We start from the raw sequence: 5,679 nt of genomic DNA, 5'->3' as shown, positions 1-5,679 counted from the left end.
ATCTAGAAGGTCCACCTTAATAAAAATTTGCTTAAAACAATTATCCAGCAAAAACAAGCTATTTTGTCTTAAAAATAGTTCAAATCTACTAAGAAAGGAAAAATAAAGGGAGATAATTTCAAGAAAGAATATATGTATATGCCTAGGCATTTTATAAGAATGGACTTCTAAAAGGCTCTGTCTAGCAACCAACGAGGGGAGCAGAAAGGAACGGAAACAACCCTAAAAAAAAAAAAATGTTGGGTGTGATGGTGTGTGTTTGTAATCCCAGGGAGGTACAGACAAGTGGTCCCCAGGGCTTGCTGATAAGCCAGCTTGGCCTACTAGGTGAGCTCCAGGCCAGTGAGATGCTGTCTCAAAAAAGCAACGTGGACAACACTTGAGGAATGGCTCCTGAGGCTGACCTCTGGCCACAACACACACCTACATGCATGTGCACGCAAGCTACCATACACACACACACACACACACACACACACAGAGGTGAAAAAGTGATAACCTTATGCAAATGAACAATTGACTGGAATGATCTTAATTCAAGGTGTAGGATTTGATTGGCATGTCCCCAAAGGAATGACTGACTGTACTATTAGACTGTCCTTTAAATCCCCACATATCAACTCTTCTCTATGTTCAAGATTTGTTATAATTGCTGTTCTTTCTGTCTGCACCCCTGACTTCCTATTCTCAGCTAAATCTTCCCTGGTTAGAGTTCAGGGCAGTATAACCCAAAAATCCTTACCTGTGACCAAAGAGTGGCCTTCCTGCCAACCAGTCCTAAAATAAGTACTATTCCTTCCCCTGCCCGCTTTCTAGGCTAGAACTCCTTTGTTTCCACAAAAAATCTTAATCACCCGTTCAGTGTAACTAGCATGATGATAATGATGCTCATAAGTCATGAGATACAGAACAGAGAACAGAGTCTAATCTGGTGCCATTTATCAGATTCCTAACCCTGCCTCTCAGGAAGGGTCAAATCTTAATTGGCTCTAGTCCAGGATAAAGTATCCAGCATGGGGGTTATATACCCAAATCCAATGTGAGAATTAGGCAATCTCACTTTACAGGCATGGTTTTTGACAGTCTATGCACAATGACCATTGGGGGGGACTCCTGATTCCTCCTTCATTGAGAAACATCAAGCCCAGGTCACATGTCCTCACCAAGCTCTGTGACTGAAATGTAACCTGGGCCAGTAAAGAAAATAAGCCTGCGTTTTCACGGGGAGATAATACAATTTTCTTGCAATGACAAAATTATATTTAGTGGGAAGTTACGTGCTTATCTCCATTATTATCTGGAATTAAAATTAAAAATATCAAATACTAATGTCAATTTCTGGGTTAGGATAAAGGACAAGTATGTATTTAGTATTTTCAAAAACTTAAGTTTTTGAAATACCTTCATTTTGCCACTTCAAAATAGCAATTGAGTTATTTAATGTGTAATTGCATGTTGCAAAGGGTGAAATTTTACCAGGGATGTAAACAGTAAGTATTGAGAAGCATTTGAGTCATTGGATTTATAAACTTCATTTTGTAATTTTATGAGTTAAATATTTAACAAAGATTTGTTTGTAAGATAGTAGTACTTAAGAAAAGAGATAAAATAAAATTTAATTAAATTATAAAATGCTTCTTAAAGTGATTGTGAAATCTTGCTAGCTTTATACATAGAAAGAGCTTGGACATTGCTCACCAAAGGTAGCTGGGTAGTTGAAGGTAAAACTCCAATGCACTGAGTAAGTTTTTAAAACATATCACTTGACAGATAATAAATGACTGTGAGGTGACCATCCCTAAGTGACACATCTACAATGCAATGTCTACAACTAAGGTTCAGGTAACATCAAGGAATATTGGGCAGAGAGAATGTAAGACACCTGCTGCTAGTTAATGCATCCTAGGCATGACAGGGAAGCTGCACCAATGACCTCTCCACAGTATGGTGGTCTGTAAGATCTGCATAATGACAAAACCAGCTCACATGCCAAGGTGAATGGGGGGAATGACATGGGGTTCCACCTTAGGATGAAGAGCTACAGGTAATCAATGGATGCTGAGGGATGGAGAATCAGATTTCTTGAGGAACTAGCTCTCTGATGGGTTATCTAATCCCACATGGACATCCCAAAGCACAAGTACCACTATGGAAACTGGTCATTAACATGAGCACCACTAAATGGACTCGTTGTATTTTATCTTGCTTCCTAGACAAGCACTCAGCCAATGAACTGCATTTATATTTATAAATGTATGGATGTATATGAAACAATAATGAAGACAAGAGAGGGAGTGGGAGGAAATGGGACGGAGTGGGAGGGGTTGGTGGGGAATGGGAGGGAGTGGGAGGAGATGGGAGGGGTTGGGGAATGGGAGCTGTGGCAATAATGCAAAGACAATATTCATTTTCAGAAATTCTCAGAAATAAAGTTAAAAACAATATCACTTGAATAATCTCTGTTGAATAAAACGATCCATCATGGTCCTATCACAGAGCTCTGTGAGGAGGGAGAGGACCCTATTTGTCCCACAGCCCTAAGTCAGTGGCAAGATTTTCCTGAATAAATAGGGAACACTGTTCTGATATATCTCAGACACACATGCATGTTTGTGTTCATCACATTTCTTTGTGTGTGTGGGGGGGGGCAGAGACAGAGAGATAGTTAGTTCCTGGAAATCATATCTAGGGTTTTTGCTTCCTCAACAAGCACTCAGTCAATGAACTACAGCCCCAGCCTGTTTTATTTTTATTATTCTGAGACAAGGTCTCACTAAGTTACTCAGAATGACCTTGAATTCACTCTTTAGCCTAGGCTGGTCTTTACCTTGTAATCTGCCTGTTTTAGCTTCTTAAGTAGATGGCATTTCAGGCCTGAACACTAGGCCTGGTTCATGCTATGTTCTGATGATCAGTTTCCATAGGTCTATCAACACCTGGAACTGGATCTTCCTTTTCAAAGGATGATGGTTTAAAAACTGCTATGAGTAATTTACAGACTGAAAAATTCTAAGTCTGGATAACTAACCACCACCACCACCACCACCACCACCACCACCAACAACAACAACAAAAGACAGGGAAGCCAGAATTCAGGTTTGAGGGCAGGTTGTGTTCAGTTTGGTTAGGATTGAGATGGGCAATAGTACACCCATCTATGCCTGCCTACACAAAAGTCAGACAAAATAGAGCAATATGTAGTTTTCAGAGAAACTTGGCTGAATTTTAAAGACACTTTTGGAAGGAATCGTGATGCCATACATAGAGTATCTCATTGGGTCTTGCAAACAGAGGTGTTCTAGCAAAGTTTCAAATTAAATGAAATAATAGTGAATATTTCACATTTGAATGTGCGATGATGGTTTGTATGGATCTGTGGCCTGTTAGCTTTGGGTGACGCTTTAATTTTTAGAATTTCCCTAAAAGGAAGATCTCAGTTAAAATGCCAGTTTTCCAAAATGTACAACATTCTGTCAGTATAAAGGAATTTGTTTTCAAAATTTATAACGTGAAAATAAACTCAATGATCTAACAGGAGCATTTAAATATTAGATTCCAGCTTTGTGCTACAGAAGGTTCCCAAAAAGAGCAAAGATTGATTTACTATTAGAAGAAATCTCAATTATTGTAAAGGCAGAAACAGTCATTAACTGCATTTTATAAGAAAGGAGATTCACATGACTTTTTGCTTTAGCAGATAATTATGGCACTACAACGGAAACGACATGCCTGTGATTACCTCCAAAAGACCTGCCCAGGATCAATTAGCCAAAACTCCAGCATGGATGGCGCGTGGTCAGACCCCCTAGCAGAGGAACTGCTGGCAGTCAATGGCTGCTGAGGGAAGAAGAGTCACTCTCCCCTGAGGATGTAGTCCCTGGTAGGTTGCCCATGCCTAGTAGATGACCTGACACTCATGCACATATGGGAAGCACTAGTTGGACTCGGGGGGGCGGGTATTAAGAATCAGAAATGGAGGAGTTGAAGTTGGGGGGGAGACAAAGTGGTGGCATTGGAGCTGAAAGGAAATAGTGGTGAGTGGATATGACCAAAACACTTTGTATAAATGTTATGAGTTTTTCAAAGACTGAATAAAATATTATTTCAAAAAGATGAATGCAAACATTGGTATTTTCTACATGAAAGAGATAATTTGGCTAAGAAAATGCAAAAGAGTAGATGAGCAATAGCAGCAGATCTGCTAGACTGAGATCACTGATTGGCTGGTAGCTTTGGGCTCTTTTATGACTTCTATTCCCCTCAAAAGACAACAAATCCCTCAGGTGTGTGCAGCCAACTGTCCTACGGTGTAAGTGCGTTCACTGGAGTCTAGTCAGCCCACCCAGTGATTGTATGTAAGTCAAACTCTCCCTCGCCTGGGAGCAATAAGTCTCAAATAATTTTCAATCTAGTGCTGACCTGCCACCCATTTCTCACCTTCCCTTTGGGACCTTGTTTAATTGAGTTGACATGGGTCCCACAGAGGCACGGATAGGGGAGGGGATCTGGATGTCAGTGGGAAATACTTTATGAAATTTTAAAAGCTCAATTAAAAAAAGGGAATTTATAAATTAAAAAAGACAACAAATCATCAGATGTCTCTCACTTTCTCTGGCATTCCTCCAGCAAGAATTCTGAGATTGGTGTTACAATAAAGAGAGCTACATGTTAATTTCTCACTTAAAAACATAATTATTTTTTATTAGATATTAGCAAGAAACCTAGTATTATCCTGGAAGATACATTTGTATGTCCTTGAAAGGAGTAGAAGAAAAAATTGTGATCAAGTCTCAATATGCCTCTAAGTGCCTCTAAGGATTGTGTTTTCTGGTGTTAGAAGATTCCAGATGTTTTACAGTAATCATTTGTTCCCATTGTGCACTTACTCCAGGGAAACTATTTTACTAGCTTTCTTGAAGTGTTCATTGGCAAATAAAAGGCATCACTCTTCTCCCTCCTCCCTATTCTTTGTCCCACATCCCACTTTCAAATGGCATGGACAAGAGCTGCTTTGCTGCTGTTTATTAGAGTGCTGGTAGAGGATGCTCCAATTCTTCAGAACTGCGACACTTATGGGAACTAACCAGTGGTAGATGATCTTCACTAAATTAACAAAAGTCATTCTTAGCTCACACTGCTCTCCCCCTGACCTCCCCTGCCCTCTCATCCATACATACACATTGATACACTAACATAATAGTCACAGAATTTTGTTAAAGTATTTGGAGAAATTTGGGACTTGTAAAGGAAGGTAGCTCTGGACTTGTATCTAGGACTTCAGGGTGGGCAGTTATAGTTAATGAAACATAGTCTTTATGTTCTGTGAGTTTCTGGAAAAGATCTGTTTCTCCCTGGTAAGAAAGAACTGACCCTCTCTATCCTTCACTATACCTTAGTTTCTGCCTCTACATGCCTTGGGGTAATGTCATGGCATCTTAAGTATTATCTGCAGCTTTGAAGGAAAATTCAGAGTCCCTCAGACTGAGGACCAGCTACCAGTGAGGTGTTTTATTTATAGCTTAAAATATGAGCTTGTTAAAATGATGCTGTTCTTTGAATATAAGGTTATTAAATTTACGATGTATAAGATTAAGTGAGAAAATTTTATCAAATTAAGTTCTGTTATGAAATCTACTCTGACACTCAAATATCAGTCCAAGTTAAGATTATTATTAAATA

At 39.3% G+C, this 5,679-nt stretch overlaps 1 protein-coding gene across 5 annotated transcripts in view; it reads right to left on the bottom strand.

Moving 5' to 3' along the window:
- Window positions 1-5,679, bottom strand: part of Cttnbp2 (cortactin binding protein 2) — a 173,312-nt gene that overhangs the window by 20,677 nt on the left and 146,956 nt on the right. The gene's annotated exons all lie outside the window — the stretch shown is intronic.

Source organism: Nannospalax galili, unplaced genomic scaffold (genome assembly GCF_000622305.1).
Source record: "Nannospalax galili isolate Female #2095 unplaced genomic scaffold, S.galili_v1.0 scaffold171, whole genome shotgun sequence".
Taxonomy (NCBI): Eukaryota; Metazoa; Chordata; class Mammalia; order Rodentia; family Spalacidae; genus Nannospalax; species Nannospalax galili.
The sequence above is the reverse complement of the archived record's forward strand: the minus strand, read 5'-3'. Positions and strand labels throughout refer to the sequence as shown.